The following is a 19,406-nucleotide window of genomic DNA, read 5'->3' as shown; positions in this document are numbered from 1 at the left end:
AGAAGGCATTTTGAAAGACATTTTGGCTGTTTCTTACAAAAGTAAACACGCTCTGAGCATACAACCCAGTAATCACACTCCTAGATATTTGAAACTTATCCATGTAAGAAGCTACACACGAATGTTTATTTATAGCAGCTTTATTCATAGGTGCCAAAAGTTGGAAGCAAGTAAGAAATTTTTCACTAGGTAACTTTATACTTCTTCTGGCCATGCTGCGTAGTATGTGGGATCTTAATTCTCCAACCAGGGATTGAATTCATGCCCTCTGCATTGGAAGCACAGAGTCTTAACCACTGGACAGCCAAGGAAGTCTCCACTAGGTAACTAAGATGATGTTAACAAGGGCCTGAGAGGTATCTCTGATTATTAAAAAAGGTAGGCATCAAACCAGAATATGTTGAATACTTAGAACCTGACATTACTGTTGAGTCTCTAAGTGTGAAAAAACATATTTGATTTCTACACATTTTTAGGCATTTTAAAGAAATATTTTTTAATTTCTTTATCCATTAGTTTTTTTAAAGACCTTGGTTTTGACAGTTAAGATACCTTACAACTGACTATGTTTCAGGTAATGAAACTGAAAAAGTGAGTGTTAGTCGCTCAGTCGTGTCCAGCTCTTTGTGACCCCGTGGACTGTAGCCTCCAGGCTCTCTGTCCATGGAATTCTCCAGGCAAGAATACTGCAGTGGGTTAACATTCCCTTCTCCAGGGGATCTTCCTGACTCAGGGATCTAACCTGGTCTCCTGCATTGCTGGCAGATTCTTTACTGTCTGAGTCACCACATTTCTCGTGGATGTGTATGCAAATATCTTGTATGAAAATTCTGCTTTTATATACTTGAAAAATCAATGTTTTCATTACTTCATAACCAAAATACACTATGGGTTGCAGATTCAAACAAGGCTGTATGGTCCATTGATAGAGCCCTCCAACAATGCCACTATAAATTAGCCCAATAGTCTACTGGCTTTCTAATTTTAGAAGCCACCTTCTTTTTTTTTTTTTTTAACTGGAGGATAATCACTTTACAATGCTGTGGCAGTCTCTGCCATACATCAATGTGAATCAGTCATAATTGTATACATGTGCATATATATGTATATGTATGTATATATACACATCGTCTCCCACTTGAGCCTCCCACCCCCATCCCACCTCTCTAGGTCATCACAGAGGGCCAGCTGGGCCCCCTGTGTTGTATAGCAACTTCTCACTAGCTATCTATTTTACACATGATAGTGTATATGTGTCAGTTCTACTCTCTCAAATCACCCCACCCTCTCCATCCCCCTCTGTGTCCATAAGTCCTTTCTGTATGTCTGCATTTCTGTTTCTTCTCTGTAAATAGTATCTTCAGTACTGTGTTTCTAGATTCCATATATATGCATAAGTATGTGATATTTGTTTTTCTCTTTCTGACTTAACGTCACTCGGTATAATAGGCTCTAGGTTCATCCACCTCACTACAACTGACTCAAATGTGTTCCTTTTTATGTAGAAGCCACTTTAGCTTTGTTCAATGTTAGAAGAGATCTTGATCTTTGTTCCTTGGATGCAGTTACATGTCAGTAAAGCATGACTTCCTCAGAGGGAAAATGGCTTTTGGCCATAAGATAACTCTTACCAAAGTCTTGATGAGTTAAATGTAAACAAATCAGGAATGTATTATATTTCCCTTGAAATACACAGGGATTTAAAAATTAAGGGAAAAAATCTTGGCAAAATGTGTTAGGAGGATGTGCCAAACCCCAAACATTTGATATTCTCAGAATCCTAACTGCCACCAATAGTGCTGGTCCTTAAGTTTTACACAGTCTGACATTTAGTCATGGAATCTGGTAGAACAGTAGTGAAGATTTGGGGGGAAGTGGGTTACAAACTAATTGCCATTTAGTCTGTAAAACTGTGTTTTTTGTAATCAGCTATTTAACAAAATCTAAATCTACATTCGGAGCAACAGATTTTCATCCTGACCTGGGTTTGCATGCTGCTTCTTCCAGTTAGCAGCTGTTTGACCTTACCACAGAGTGACTTAACATCTCCGTGACTCAAATTTCTTACCTTTAAAATGAGCATAATTATACAATATTGTTGTTTAGTTGCTCAGTAGTGTCCAACTCTTGCAACCCCATGGGCTGTAATATGTTAGGCTCCTCTGTCCATGGGACTTCCCAGGCAGGAATACTGGAGTGAGTTGCCATTTCCTATTCCAGGGGATCTTTCCAACCCAGGTTTTGAACCCACGTCTCCTGCACTGGCAGGCAGATTCTTTACCAGTGAGCAACCAGGAAGCCTGTACAATTTTACCTACATATATAACATATTTAAGAGCCTTGAAACATAAGAAGTATTCAATAAATATTAACAATGATTAGACATCACAACTGCTTTGGTTATTGAAGACTAACCAATTAAAATAACCTTTCTTTCTTAATTCCAGGGTTTTCCCTGGTAGCTCAGATGGTAAAGAGCCTGTCTCCAATGCAGGAGACCTGGTTTCAATCCCTGGGTCAGGAAGATCCCTTGAAGAAGGGAATGGCAACCCACTCCAATATTCTTACCTGGTGAATTCCATGGGCAGAGGAGCCTGGCAGGCTATATACAGTCCATGGGGTCACAAAGAGTCAGATACAATTGAGAGACTAACACTTTTTCTTAATTTCTACTGAAATTGTAGAAATTAAACATCCAGACTTTAGTTATGTGTATGGCTTGAAGCCCTAACCCAGTTTTATTTCTAAATTCTCCAGTTCCTTATCTCCACTATATATTGACACTTTCCTGTGAGGTTGCTCTACCTTCTGTCTGCAGAGGAGGAGATGTAAGCAGTTGGAATCAGGCACTGTTCCTCTGCTGGGCCATCTCATGGTTTACACTATTGCAACAGCTCCATTCCTGGTTTCTTCTAGTATTCTTTCTGGGAGGAGGGGTACCATCACAAAACCCCCTCCTCTCCAATTCTTGACATCACCAATAGAAACATCAATACCAGAAAGAAAGTCAAAATCTCATCTTGAGGTGGTAGCTTTTCCCTGAGATGGTTCTCAAGACTGACCTTTTATCATTCATGCATTGAATCATCAAATATGTATTGAGGATGTAACAAATGGTTTGATCTATTTCAGAAATCACACTTTATGAAACACAGGTAAGTTATTGTATCATTGCCATTCAAAATGTGTGATCTAGTGAGGAGATGGCAAGTGGCAAGTGTTCCCTCAGTCATGTCTGATTCTTTGTGATCCTATGGATGGTAGCCGTCCAGGCTTCTCTGTCCACGGGGTTCTCCAGGCAAGAATACTGGATGGGTTGTCATGCCCTCCTCCAGGGGCTCTTCCTGATCAAGGGATTGAACCCATGTCTCCTGTGTCTCCTGCACTGGCAGGTGGGCTCTTTACCACTGAGCCACCTGGGAAGATGATGGACCCATAAATCTTGATGTCACAGTGCAGACTACCTTTAAAGGTGGACTGAGGAGAACAGACCATAGTGCTGGAGAAGAGGACAGTGGAGGTGAGAGCTTTTTGAAAACTGAAGGGGTCCAGAAAAGCCCTGGAAGACATGAGACTTGAAAGCTAAATCATGTCAAATCAGACAGGTATTAAATGGATTCAGGAAGAAGGCAAGGGCATTCTGAGAGTCCAGAAGGAGCAAGCTGAGAATAAAGTCAGGGAGTTTACATGTGACAGTAATAAGACATAGCTGGAAAGAGTACAGTAAGAAAGTGTACCTTAATGTTTTCTGAGGATGGTCTGCATATGGGGAATATCTATATGTATATATGTATATATATATATATGTGTGTGTGTGTGTGTGTGTGTGTGTATAGGGTTTTCTCAACTGCTCAAGCAGTAAAGAATCTGCCAGGAAAAGAGGAGACACAGGAAATGTGGGTTTGATCTCTGAGTTGGGAAGATCCTCTGGAGGAGGCAATGGCAACCCTCTCCAGTATTCTTGCCTGCAGAATCTCATGGACAGATGAGCTTGGCGGGCTACAATACATGGGGTCCCAAAGAACCAGACATGACTGAGCACACACACATACACACACATACAAAACTTCCTAGTGAAATTGAATGTTCAAGACTCTTAATTTTGATGCTCTGAGAGTCTGATCATTGACATCAACTGTTCAGACATTTGTCACCCAGGGTACAGGGGTATTGTGTACAAACAAAGTCCAAATGACCTACCCGACACACAGTAGTTCCCAAATTCAGCATATACTCCAAATACTGACTCCCTCCTGCTTCTTTCTTCTAAACTTCAAATACAGAGAATTTGCAAAAATGATCCTTGGCCCTTTCACAACTCTGGTCAATTCTTAAAGCCTATGAAGATGAATCTCTCGTTAACTATTTCTTGTAGTTTCTGAAAGTTTGCTGATTTGAGTTAAATTTTTACGGATCTCTTCTCATTAGGACACAATCAAGCCAGAAATTTTGCATTATATGCAATTAAATGAAAAGAGGGAGCAAATGAAAAAGGTGGCTCAGGTCAGTTGGATATTGCCAACATTTCTAGGAGAAAGAATCTACTTTTATTAAAGAAGAAGTGACATATATCAATTGATTAATAAAAATCAGTGACATCAGTTGATTAATAAAAATGCTCTTTAAAATTTTAGTGAGATAAATCAAAGTTGAAGAAATAATTGTTTTCTTAATTTAAACTTTTTTATTTTGTATTGGAGTATAGCCTATTAACAATGTTGTGCTAGTTCCAGATGAACAGCAAAGGGACTCAATGATACATACACATGTATCTATTCTCTCCTGAACTCCCCTTCCATCCTGGCTGCCACATAACATTGAGCCCAGAACCCTGTGCTATGTAGTATGACTTTGTTGATTAGTCATTTTAAATATAGCAGACAGTACATGTTGATCCCAAACTTCCTAATTATCTTTTCTTCCCATTCTTCCACCCTGGCAACCATAGGTTTGTGCTCTAGAAGAAATTTTAACAAAGATTTTTCAAAGGTTTGCAAAAGTCCAAGAAGAATTGTATCACTAATCAAAAGAATGTGTTCTGTTAACTTTGCAAATGCATTTGTACATGCTATTCCTTAGTTCTGGAATGTCCTTCCCTTTAACTGGTAAAGTTCTTATCATTTGCAATTCATTTTATTATCTACGTTTTCTTCTCTGATAGCATGCCTGTCTAGAATTCAGTACAATTCTATGTTCTTATAAAACACTGAGATTTCCTCTGTTAATGATGTTTTAAATCAGAAACATAACAACTGAACTCTGACTTTCTCTGCACCTCTGTTCTTCATCACTCACGGACAGTTTGTCTTGAATTCTGTATGTTTCTTAGCTATGTGATAAGGGAGTCTTATTAGGGCGTCACCAATGTTTCCAGGCAGATATGGAAGTTTTAGGATTGGAAATTATGACCACCATCTTTAGACTGAGATATAGGTTGAGATGCAATATGGTCTTTAAGTAGAGATCACACACTGATTATAAGAGCAATGAATCCGAGGGGAATAAATTGATTAATTCATACATGCATGCAATCAATCCTTCAGCCTTCACTTAGTTACCTATACATTGAGATGTGTCAATAATTAGAATTAAAAGTTATTATAATCACTTAAAAATTATCTAAACATATAATTTAGGAGAGTAGAATTGCCTGCCATTAAAGAATTTGAGAATTTTGGTCAGAATTCTCACGGAAAATCTGAGATCACTGAACAGAGATGAGGCATCTACAATGAAAACATAAAAATAATATTTTAATAATTTGCTCAAGATGAAAAAGAACATTGCTCTTTCAGGCTTCCAGTAGTTTTTCTCACTGGCAGGATTTTTACTAAGAATCTTATAAGTCAGGTTCAATACTTTCCCATAAAAAGAAAGAAACTGACATTTTTTAGTTTTCATTTATTCCCTTCTGAGATTTTTGGCTAAAGTTGAATCATAGAGTATTTAGTTGTTCTTACTATTACTTTTTAAGTAAGGTTATTAGACTATGAAGTCTTACTGAGACTTAAATAGTTAGATCTAAGACATTGAGGCGTTCACCCCATTGATTCAACTACTTAATATTATAATTCCTTTTCCTCCCTAATGATACTGACCATGTCAAATTGGTCCCTGACTAGTGGCTTTCTATCTGGTGTTGGTAGTGCAAACAGAATGAGACCTAGTTGAGTGAAGAAGCAAAAGAAAGCTTTACCCTTAAAAAAAAAAAAGAAAAAACACACTAATTTTTATTAGATACAGTTGCTTTACAGTATTGTTAGTTTCTACTGCACAGTAAAGTGAATCAGCTATATGTATACATGTATCCCCTTTATTTTGGATTTTCTTCCCATTTAGGGTCACCATAGAGCACTGAATGGAGTTGCCTGAGTTATACAGAAGATTCTCAATAGTTATCTGTTTTATGCATGTGTGCTAAGTCATTTCAGTCCTGTCTGACTCTTTGTGACCCTACAGACTATAGCCCACTAGGCTCCTCTGTCCGTGGGATTCTCCAGGCAAGAAAGCTGGGGTGGGTTGCCATGTCCTCCTCAGGGGATTTTCCCAGCCCAGGGATCAAATCTGCATCTTCTGTGGTTCCTGCACTGCAGGCGGATTCTTAACGCTGAGTCACCAAGGAAGCCCCATCTATTTCATCCGTGCTACCAGTCATGTATATCTGTTAATTTCAATCTTCCAATTCATCAAACCCTCCCTCTTTCCCCACTTGGTGTCTCTATGTTTGTTCTGTATATCTGTATCTCTGTTTTGCAAATAAGATCATCTATGTGGAATTCACAATGCTTTCTTCTTGGATTAAAGATTGAAGAAGTGTGACCTTATGTTCTTGAGCAGTAGCCCACAACCTTTTTGGCACCAAGGACCAGTTTCGTGAAAGATGATTGTTCCGCAGACCAGGGTTGTGATGCGGTTCGTTTCGTAATGATTCAAGTGCGCTACATCAATTGTGCACTTTATTTCTATTATTATTATTACATCAGGCTTCACTTGTGGCTCAGTTGGTAAAGAATTCACCTGCAATGTGGTGGGAGACCTGGGTTCACCCCCCCGGTTGGGAAGATTCCCTGAAGGCAATGGCAACCCACTCCAGTACTTTTGCCTGGAGAACGCCATGGACAGAGGAGCAGGACAGGCAGCAGTCCGTGAGATCGCAGAGTTGGACATGACTGTGCGATTAACTTTCTCTTTCACAGCTCCACCTCGGATCAAGTATTAGATCTCACAGGTTGGGGACCCCTGCTCTAGAGCACACACTTCTCGCTCTTCCTGGCGAGGCTGCTTTATACCGTGTCGTGTCATCCCGAGAGGGGACGGAGTTCTCGCGAGACTGGCGCGGCTGTGCTGCTCAAGGCTCCAGATCTCAGTGCTGGTCACATTGCCTCTGCACGTGACCCGCCACTGCTATCTTGAATTGAGTGCCGTGTACAGCGCTTCTGCACACAGCCCGCAAAGCTGAGGTGTTGACGCGGCCATTTCCAACCAGCAGTGCCGGTCTGAAGTGCCGGATTCAAGGCCTCTGCATATGACTCCCAGTGAGCAAGTGACATTCAACTGAGCACAAAGAAAGAAAAAAAAAAAAAGGTTAGACCTTATTTTATTACCCAAATTCTGTTTTTACTCCCAGGGAATTGTTAACAGGCTTTGCTGCTGACACTAACTTTGAAAAATTACTAGAATCTTTTATTTTTTCAAAATTAATTGAGTTTACTAGACTAATTATAAGGTCTACTCTTGATAAAGCAGGCTTCCCAGGTAGCTCAAACGGTAAAGAATCTGCCTGCAGCGTAAGAGAACTGGGTTTGATCCCTGGTTTGGAAGGTCCCCTGAAGGAGGGCATGGCAACCCTCTCCAGTATTCTTGCCTGGAGAATTCCATGGATAGAGGAGCCTGGCGGGCTACAGTCCATAGGGTTGCAGAGTCAGACAAGACTGAGCAACTAACACTTTCACTTCCACTTCCACTTGGCCATTAGCTAGTTTATGTATAATTGATATACATAAGGTTTTGCTAGTGACACTGACTTTGCAAGATTATTAGAAATTTTAATTTTTTTCAAAATTAATTGACAGTTTACTAAACTAATTATAAGGTCTTCTTTTGATAAAACATGAACGTAAATAGTACCATAAACTCTCTTGATTGAAAAACTACTGAAAATATATTCTTTTCTTGTTTGGCTTTTTTTTCTCAGCATAATTATTTTGAAATTCATCCTTGTTATGAATATCATGTATAGCATATAATTTATTTACATAAAACTCTACCAAAATACACACAGAAAGCCAATTATACGTTGCCTGGGAACAAGAAGTTTAGAGGAACCCAGGATAGAGGAGCAGAGGGAACTTTTGGAGCGATGGATGCAGTTGTTCCTTATCTTGATCATGCTGAGTATTTTATAGATGTTGTTGTTCAGTCACTAAGTCATATCTGACTCATTGCAACCCCATGGACTGCAGCACACCAGGCTTGCCTGTCCTTCAGTATCTTGTGAAGTTTGCTCAAATTCATGTCCATCGATTTGGTGATGCCGTCCATCCATCTCATCCTCTGTTGTCCCTTCTCCTTTTGCCTTCAGTCTTTCCCAGCATCAGGGTCTTTTCCAAGGATTGGCTCATAGCATCAAGTGGGCAAAGTATTAGAGCTTCAGTTCCAGCATCAGTCCTTCCAATAAATATTCAGGGTTGATTTCCTTTAAGTGTATTCATATGCTAACTCTTATCTGCCATGTAATTTAAATATATGGTTTATTGTGTGCTAATTACAGCACAAAAAAGCTATTAGAATACTGTTTAAAACATGAAAAAAGTTGTCACACTTTTTTAAGATAAATCGCACCAATACTTCTTACAGTTCAAGTTCACTAAATTCATTAATGGTGATCTTGTTTTTAAAAATTTTGCCTCCTAGAACCTATAAAAACAATAAAATGCAATCGTCAAAATTTTCACTATTATATATGAGCAAACATGCATCCAGATGACAAAACCTCAGTCCAATTTATGGCTCATTTTTGAGCCATACCTACCATCTGAACCAATATGGAAGCCATTGCTAATTGTAGCAATACTTTGGAAAACATTTTTCAAGAACAAGATTTAAATGTTGAATGAAATAATCTAAGTTAAAAAAAAAAATGTGTCCGGTGGCTCTATGTAAAGTAACTATGTCATAATGGTAGTTAAGTACTATTTTTCACTGTTCCTTCTCAGCTGTGATAATGGAATTATCATAGCATATTTAGTATATATTTTAGTTATCTTTTTGGTGTATGTAAACTGGCTCAAACAGTAAAAAATCCGCCTGCAGTGCAGGAGACCCAGGTTTGATCCCTGGGTTGGGAAGATCCCTTGGAGAGGGGAGTGGCAACCCACTCCAGTATTCTTGCCTGGAGAATTCCGTGGACAGAGACGCCTCACAGGTTACAGTCCATGGAGTTGCAAAGAGCTGGACAAGAGTGTGCGACTACTGACACTGCTAAACTTCTATTAGATTCTATCCTTGTAAAGTGCAGGGCGTGGGCGCTCAGTCACTTCATTGTGTCCCATTCTGTGCGACCTGATGTACTGTAGTCTACCAGGCTCCACTGTTCATGGGATTCTCCAGGCAAGAATACTGGAGTGGATTGCTGTTTCCTTCTCCTTTGGATCTTCCCAGCCCAGGGATTGAACCTGCATTTTCTGCAGCTCTTGCATTGCAGAATTCTTAACCACTGAACCATCAAGCAAGTCCCTTATGCTTGCTGTGCGTGTGTGCAGAATTGCTTCAGTCTTGTTCGACTCTTTGCGACCCATGGACCGCAGCCTGCAAGGCTCCTCTGTCCATGGGATTTTCCAAGCAAGAATACTGAAGTGGGTAGCCTTTTCCTTCTCCATGGAAGCTCCCCAATGAGATGAGTGTAGAAACGAGGTGCATTTCCACACTTAGGGAAGAATTTGCATTAATTATAGTCTGACACCATTGATCCCAATTTTTCCTGGGTCAGGAGTAGAAGTTCATTTGACAGTGGATCATATTCTACGTAGTGACTTAGGTCCACTGCAATGTGACATTGAATTTAAGTTCAAGCTGAAGTGTAACAAAGAATTTGAATTTCAAAAAATCAACAAGATCATCAAATATTGAATCAATATAGAGCTATTTGAGAAAAGGCAGATTAAACAGTGTTCTGAGGTTTTTCTGAATGTCTACATTTCTCCAATTTCCCTCAAAGAAGCAAGTATAACATGGATGTTTCTGTTTGAAATTTCTGATGGTCTTGCAGTATTTCAATCTTCACTCAATATATATCAGTATCTATCTGTCTGAAACTTAGTGTCCATTCTCATTAAATTTGCTATCCTGGGGAGGAAATAGACAAAAAAAAAGTTAACTAACAAATTACTAAAATAGTAGTAAATTGTGCTGTGAGGGAAAAATAAGAGCAAATATAGAAAGTAGGCAAAAACAGCTTTAGAAAGCATGGCCAAGAAAGGTCTAGTTGACGAGGTGCTGTTTAAGTGGGGTTCTGAACGATAAATGGTAATTCATGCAAAAGTCTGGGAAAAGAGTTCCAAGCTGAGGAGAATAGGTAAAGAGTTGAGGATGGAAAGTCCTGAAAAAACTTTTTGGACTATTGTTAGTTTAGGGTGTGATATGAGATGGGCAGATCTACCCAAGAAACAGCCAAAACCTCTTGAGAGATTTCTATGGGTCAGACACTTCTTGAAGTCCTTTGTGCATAACATTCTTAATCATCCCAGCAATTCTATGAGGTTGTTATTACCCTCATTTTATAGATAAGGAAACTGAGACACAATGAGGACAAATAGCTTCCCAAAGTCTCAAAGTTAGGTTCAAGGAAGGCTTTTGTCTTTAGAGTCCATGCTGCATACTGTGTGCTAACTTGCTTTAGTCATGTCTGACTCTTGGTGACCGAATGGACTGTAGCCCACCAGGCTCCTCTGTCCATGGGATTCACCAGGCAAGAACACTGGAGTGGGCTGCCATGCACTCCTCCAGGGGATCTTCCGAACCCAGGGATCAAACCTGCATCTCTTATGTCTTCTTTATTGGCTGTGAGGTTCTTTAACCACTAGCACCACTTGGGAGCGCTTTAGGCTATTTTGCATCCTCTATGGTCTGGGGCTTTCAGAAAGCTAATATGAAAATATCATAATCAAGTTTGTTTGGACAGTAATGGGATAGGTCAGAAGAGGATGTGATGGGAAGAACTAAATTCCATAGATGCCTCTCTCTCATATACCTCCCTCCCTTACTTAACTCCCTTCAGGACTGAGAGTAAAAATAATTGGAGCATCAGGGTTAGTCCATTAGTTCACTTGATACAAATACAAAGGGAGATATAAAGCCAGCATACCAATTAAAAGAGAAATACACAGGTATATACAGAAACTGTGAATAAGGCATTTCACATTCTGGTGCTTAGAAGTCCGTCTATTTATTAGTGGTTGCTTGAGCCAAAAAGAGTACAGAATCAACCTGAGAGTTCAATTTTGACTGTATGTATGTGGTTTCACATATTTTTTTCCAATTGATGATAGCTATAGTCATAAAATGGCTAGAGTTCAGAGATGGGACATTTTTCAGAGGGAGAATTAGAAGAACCAATCAGGAACCCAGTCAAAGGGGACCTAAGAGCAAAGGGACAACCCATGAGAATAGATGAGCTCAGATACTAGAGAACTGGACTGCCAAGGTCCTAGACTAATCAGTAGTATTATGGAAGTTAACAGGCTTAAGTTTCTTTATTGTCTTCTTGCCTAGGTAGAAGACCTCAGACTTTGAGTATTAGTCTGTGTGTTAACTGACCAAATCTGAGAATCATGAAGTTTTTAAAGACTAAAGAGCAGTTAACAGTCAGTATAGGGTACCAATGAAGAGGTTAGTCAATGTGTAAACATATTTTGAGACCCACCATGTGCCAGGTAATGGATTACTTCCTTTGTGGGTATCTCCTCAGATAAGCCAGTGGAGGGACAAAGGTATCCTTTAGACTCTTCTTGACTATTCCCCCCACCCCCCACCCCAAACTGGGCTCTTATAAATAGGAAGATAAGTAGGCACAGAAAATACTTTACTTGCAAATAAACTACAACATTGTACACAACCTGTGCTTTCTGTTAGTTAGATACTCCTGAATGGATCTAAGCCAAAATTTTCAGAGTATAGAACAGTGAAAGAACCAAGATACATAAGAGCATTTGATATTGCCAGAACAAGAGCTCATCACGATGTCTCATACATCTTTCTCTTAACTCATCTCAACTCATATTCCAGAAATCTCCAGTCTGTTCTGCTATCACCTTGTCCTGCCGTAGGGGTTGAATCTATGTGGAAAAAAGGACAATACATTCAAGAAGACAGCTTTTCCCACTTATTCTCATAGAGAAAATAAGTGTGGCTGACCCCTCTGGAAACACTGCCCTGATTCTTCTCTATCCACAACATCCAAAGAGGCTATGTTTTGTGCTGTTATAAGCTAAAATTGCCGAAAGTGCCACAAAGATGTCCCTGAGATAGTTGAATGTGCAAAAAGACAGACTATGAGGACAGGATATTATTTGTAGTGTGTGGAAAATCTCATGTATGTACTCCTTAGGAACAATTTGCCAAGACTGACAATAACACCAAATGAAAAATGGAGATTGGGATAATCAAAACAATACTCCACTAAGGGCCTGAGCTTCACTTCAGCATCACATTTAAGCTTGGAAACAGAGCAAATCATTTATGCACTGAAACCCTTTTCCAGTCACTGTTTCAATAAAGTAAATGTCTCCTTAAAGAATACGAAGAGCTCATGGAATTTTAGAGAGTAAATTTTGTCCAGTTTTCCATTGACTGATACAGAAAGTGAGGAAAAGGGGGCTAATATATTAAAATCAAGTGAGCCCACAGACATAGTTGCCATGGGAGGCTGAGGGAAAGTCCCTTGCTCTTTATGTTCTCAAATAATTAAGGGACTACCAATTTGAATGCAGACAAGCATTATATGCGGGGAAAAGAAAGTGCAAACTTTCCCTCTCTAAGCTAGAAGCTGGTTTTCTACCTTTTGAAAAATTACTGAGTATGAACAGGCACTAAGACCTCTGCTCAGGAACCAGCCAAACTGCCGGCCGTGGTTAGTAGAAATGCGTATTTGTTCTGGGAAGCAAAACTAGTGGGAGGAAAAAAGGCAACTTTTAAACAAAATACTAAAAAGAAACAGATCTGAGGAATCTGGTAAAACTGAAAGTTTAAGTCCAAAAAAGATAATAATGACTGAATGGAAAATAATCTTCATACTATCATATTTTAATTTCAAACATTGGAAATTCTTTTATGGTCTAAGATTGCTGCCATTGTAGTGTATAATTGTGTTCCATAGACAGTTGTTTCTTGGGGTTTTTTCTTCTCTTAACCTCAGTTTAACTGATCGCAGCAAAAGAATTAGTTGAGGGAATTTACTTCAAAGATCATTGTTTCGAATGAGAGGCTGTCAATTCATAATGGTCTCCTTTTGGCTTCCAGTGGCAGAAGATCCTGTTATAAAGTAAGGAAGAAAGCTAAGCATAGGCATGAAGTGTCAGTTGCTCAGTTGTGTCCGACTCTTTGCAGCCCCGTGGACTGTAGCCTGCCAGGCTCCTCTGTCCATGGAATTCTTCAGGCAATAATATCAGAGTGGGTGTCATTCCCTTCTTCAGAAGATCTTCCTGGCTGAGGGCTTGAACTCAGGTCTCCCTCATTGCAGACAGATTAACTGTCTCTGCCACCAGGGAAGTCCAAGCACAGGTAGGGCTACTTTCTAATATCAGCAGCTGAGCCCTGCTCACGAGCGTCTGTCTCAGCTACTGATGGGGTCTTACTAATGAACACACTGGCTACGTTTTAGGGGAAATATCAGTGTAAATATGTGTCCACTCATAATCCATGTCCAAAAGTGCCATGTTGTTCTCGTTTTGGAAAATCCAGGTGGGAAAAAGATATATACTATGAATTAAAACTAAAAAGATAGACTTTGTAGCCTGTTGCTCATACCTGATGGTGATTCCTTGGTTGGATGTTTTAAAACACCACGATGTGGTTATATATGTTAAGCATGAATTTTAATTTTTATCTAAAGCTCTCTCAATCCTCTATAGAAACCTCACAGACATTTTTTTTTTGTCAAAGTGAAAACCATAGTTGAAAGCATAATTAAAATTATATCCACATTTTAAAGTGAATTAATGTTTTATAACTTGAAGTAATGGCAATAAGGGCTTCCCTGGTAAAGAATCTGCCTGCAGTGTAGGAGACCCAGGTTCAATCCAAGGGTCTGGAAGATCCGCTGGAAAAGAGAATGGCTACCCACTCCAGTATTCTTGCTAATAGTAATAAAGGTATCTTGTGTGATTTCCTTTCATTGTTTCACGAACTATTTGCTTTATCAAAGTATTTATTTGATATTCATCAATATAAAATGTAATATCTCTAGTGCCTGTGCGCCTGTGCGCCGTGTGTCTTACACTTTGCAATCCTATGGACTGTAGCACACCAGGCTCCTCTGCTCATGGGATTTTCCAGGCAAGAACACTGGACAGGGTTGCCAGTTACTTCTCCATGGAATCTTTCCCACCCAGGGAACGCACCAGAATCTCCTGCATCTCCTGATTGGCGGGTGGAGTGTCTCTAAGGCAAGCCTCAAATTCAACTCTTTCTTTAAGAAAGGGTGAGTCTGAGATAACCGGTAGAAAAATTATATTTCATCATGAAACAACAACAATAAGGTATTCTAGAAAGAATGTTAACCCATTTGGTAGAATGGGAGTAATTATAATAGCTTTTTATTATAAAAATCTTACCTTACACATTTTTTGACTTTAATATTCCCCAACTTTGTCTACCCTTTGCCCAACAGCAGACGTCCAGTTAGTCTTTTGGAATATCAATATAGCATTTAGCCAAAAAAACCTAAAGCCACCTAAATTTTATGCTGTTGTACTTAAATTAGGTATTATTTCCATTTCTATGTTCTTATTGAAATTTGGTTAGTTTCAGCATTTACAGTTGTAGATTGGGCAACTGTTTCTACTCTCAGAATTTTAGAATCAAAAAATATGTTCAAAAGAACTGAAACCAAATTTTAGTTATGTGCTAAAGGTTTTTAAACTGACACAGATGCACTTTAATTATCATATTAAAGTATTGTGTATTGGGATTTTTTTCTCTACCATCAGTCCATGAAAGCTCAAATTACTGGAACATATAGTACTCTTTTAACCAGTGGAGAAAATCTCTCCTTGACAAGACTATTAAAAATTTGATGAGCTCTCTAAAAGGGAAAAGTGTGAACAGTAGAATTACCTACCAATATTGAAATGGAGAATGTAGGCAAGTTTTGGTAATTTCATAAATGTTTTACAAAATTCAAATTGTAAAAATGGAAAATTTAGTTTGACTTAGGAGGAGGAAAGTCAAAATGTAAAAGACATTTTATTCTACAAATAAAATGAGTATGTAAGAAGTTAAATTATACCCAGTGCCTAGTTTCAGGGAAGGATCAAAAACATATCAATGCGTAAGTATTTGATGATTTACTGTCAGATGGTGGATCCAAAAGCAAGATCATTTCTCTTGATGCAGTTTTGGGTGAACACATGCAAAATCCATCTAAGACATAGTTCCTTGGTTTTCTTCACGTGCTTTCACATCTATAATCACTTGCATGTTTTTACTTATGATAATTATTGCTATTATTTATAGCCAGTTATTTGATCTTTATTAGGAATAATGCCATTGTTCAATATTTATCAACTTTCTACTAATTCATTAGTAACCATGTCAAGAAATCTATATACAAAATTGAGTAGTGGTTGAGAACAAGTCTGGAGTTAACTTGTCTGGGGGTTCAAATCCTGGCTTTGCCACTTACTGGCTGAAGATCCCCTTGCTCATGTTGTGTAACTATTGGTTCAAACCCTATTCAGATTATGCAAAGTTACAACTCTGTTTCTAATAGTGTGGTAAAAGACATGCTTTGAAAACCCCTCATACTTGAAATTATTAAAATCCTGCATAGAATATTTATTTGTCTTAATTCATTACTGAGCTGACACAAAAGGAAAAAATATGAGGAATGTTATAATAAAAGAGGAAGCAGGTTGTTTCATAGGGGACTCCACATAAAGCTGGACCCCATAGGTCGGTGTAAGAAAGAAGTGAGAAATGAACCCACCACACAGGAGGGGACAGCTGAAAAACTTGCCTGACTTGATCTTGGCACTAGGTGGTAAGAAAATAAAATCCTCCTTGAGAATTTGTAACCACAACCTAGCCCTTACATGACAAATGTTTCTAGTCCAAATCCACTCTGTCTTTGTGGTCTGAAAAATCTGAATCAAGGAACTTCATTTAAAGTAGTTTCAGATTGGTAGTATCCCTGTGGGACTAACTGGAGTAAAGAAACTCATCTTAGTGGGACTGGGCTTCAGCCCAGGCGTCAATAATCTACAGATAACCTTCCTGGTTGTGTGAGGTGGGGGGAAGGGAAAGAGAGCTTTGGCAACATCACTGCAAAAACAAACCAGTAAGAAATTCAGATATTCGAATGAGCAGGTATAGAGTCTAAGATAACTATATTTAATTTCTTTAAGAAATAAAAGCCTATAAATATATAAATGTAATAAAATGTTATAAACAGTGACTAAGCAATTTTGAATAAAAACCAATTACGTCTTGAAAAACAAAAATACAAAATATATCATCATTTTTTAGTATTATGTCTGTCTTTTTCTAATTGATTTCTGGATATAAAAACTTTCAGAAGTGCATTATAGATTGTTTCTTCCAGTTCATGCTTTGCCTTTTCTTTTTTTAATAATTGAAGTTGATTTACAATATTATATTAGTTTCAGGTATAAAACATAGTGGTTCAATATTTTAGATTATACTCCATTTAAAGTTTTTACAATATAATAGCTGTATTTCCCTATGCTATACAATATATCCCCATAAGTTATATATTTGATACCTAGTAGTTTGTACCCCTAAATCCCCAATAGCTATTTTGCCCCTCCCTCATTTCCTGTCTCCACTGGTAATCACTAGTTGTTCTCCATAAGTCTCTTTCTGTTTTGTTATATATGTGTGTGTTAGTCACTCAGTCATGTCTGACTCTTTGTGACCCCATGGACTGTAGCCCATCGGGCTCCTCTGTCCATGGAATTCTCCAGGCAAGAATACCTGAGTGGGTTGCCATTTCCTTCTCCAGGGGATCTTTCCAATCTAGGGATGGAAGCCCTGTCTCCTGCATTGCCGACAGATTCTTTACCATCTGAGCCATCTTGTTTTGTCTCTATCTATCTATCTATATATGTTTGTTTTATTTTTTAGTTCCCACATATAAATGATAACGTACCATATTTGTCTTCCTTTGTCTGACATTTCACTAAGCATAGTATCTTCCAGGTCCTTCTGTGCTGTTTGTTGCAAGTGGGAAAGTTTCATTCTTTTTTACGGTTGAGTGTTATTCCATATTAAATACATACATATATATTGAATAATAAGATATAATAATTGAATAATAACTGAATAATATGTTATATATTTTTAATATATATTCAATTCTTTATTCATTCATTTATTGATGGACCCTTGGCTTGTTTCCATATCTTGGCTATTATAAATAATGCATTAGGGTGCATGTATCTTTTCAAAGTAGTGTTTTTGCTTTTTTGAGATGTATACCCGGGGTGGAATCACTGGATCATACAGTAGTTCTATTTTTAGCTTTTTGAGGAACTTCCATGGTGGATTCACCAATTTGTTGTACATTGCCATCAATAGTGTACAAAGGTTCCCATTCTCTACATCCTTCCCAACATTTGTTATTTGTAGACTTCTTGCTGATAGCCATCCTGACAGCTGTGAAATGGTATCGCATGGCTTTGATTTTCAGGCCTCTAATCGTTAGTCATGTCGAGCATCTTTTCATGTGCTTTTAGCCATCTGTATGTCTTCCTTGGAAAAGATGTCTATCCAAGCCTTTTGTCCATTTTTTAGTTGGATTGCTTGGTTTTTGATATTGAATTGTATGAGCTATTTATATATTTTTGGTTTTAAACTTTTGATATCATTTGTAAATATTTTCTCCCATTTCATAGGTTGACTTTTCATCTTGTCGGTGATTCCATTGTGATGCAAAATATTTTAAGTTTAATTATGTCCCACTTGTTTAACTTTTATTTCTTTTGCTTTACAAGACAGATCCCAAAAAAATCTGACTGTGGTTTATGTCAGAGTGTTCTGCATATGTTCTCCTCTAGGAGCTTGATAGTTTCAGTCCTTACATTTAGGTCTTTAATCCATTTTGAATTTATTTTCTATGTGGTATGAGGAAATGTTCTAATGCCATTCTTTCATGTGTAGCTGTCCACCTTTTCCAGCACAATTTATAGAAGAGACTGTCTTCGTGTTTTGCCTTTTCATTCTCTTGATGTCATCTTTTGATAAGTAGGTCTTACTTTTAATGAAATTCAGTTTATTAATCTATCATTTTAGGTTTAACATTTATTGTGCCATGTTTAAGAAATGTTTGTCTACCCCAAAGTCGTGAGGGATACTGTCTTAGATTTCCTTCTAGAAAGTTTATTGTTATACTTTCCGCTTATGTATCTGTGAATCTATCTCAAATTAATTTTTGTATAATGTGTAAGGTAGGGTTTAGTATGTTTTCAAATGGATTTCAGTTTGACAAGGAGCCACTTATAGAAAATATCAACCTTTCCCTAGTGAACTACAGTGGTGCCTATGTCATAAATCAGGAACCATACATGTAGGAATTTATTTCTGGACACTCCATTCATTTTGATTTGTGTATCCTTATGCCAAAATCACTCTGACTTTAGAGTAGTTGTAAAATTAGTCCTGAGATTTGGTAACGTATTTCCTCCATGTCATTGCTCTTGCATGCATTCAAGATTTTCTTGAGTATTCTTGATTTTTTTCTTTTTCATATAAATTTTCAATTCAGCTGATAGACTTTCACAGAAAAACACACTGGAACTTTAATAGGGATTGCATTGAATTTGTAGATAAATTTGGAGGGTATCGGCATCTTTAAAACATTAAGTTTTCCAATACATGAAAAAGATATGTACATTTCAATCAATGATTGAATCAAACTTTGTTCAGCATTTGTTTTTTGTATTTTTTTTTTTTTTACAGTAAAGGCCTTACACATGTTTCATTAAATATATAGCTACATACTAGTATTTTGGTACAATTATAAGTAACTTTTTAAAATTGCATTTAGTTTTTGTTGCTAATAAGAAATTCTCACTGGCATTAATATATATTATAATATGTTACATTATACTATAATGGTATTTAATGGTATGTTGTTGTTGTTGTCCTCAATGGTATTTAAATACTACAGTTGA

This window comes from Dama dama, chromosome 21 (assembly GCF_033118175.1).
Source record: "Dama dama isolate Ldn47 chromosome 21, ASM3311817v1, whole genome shotgun sequence".
NCBI lineage: Eukaryota > Metazoa > Chordata > Mammalia > Artiodactyla > Cervidae > Dama > Dama dama.
This window is presented reverse-complemented; position numbering follows the sequence as displayed.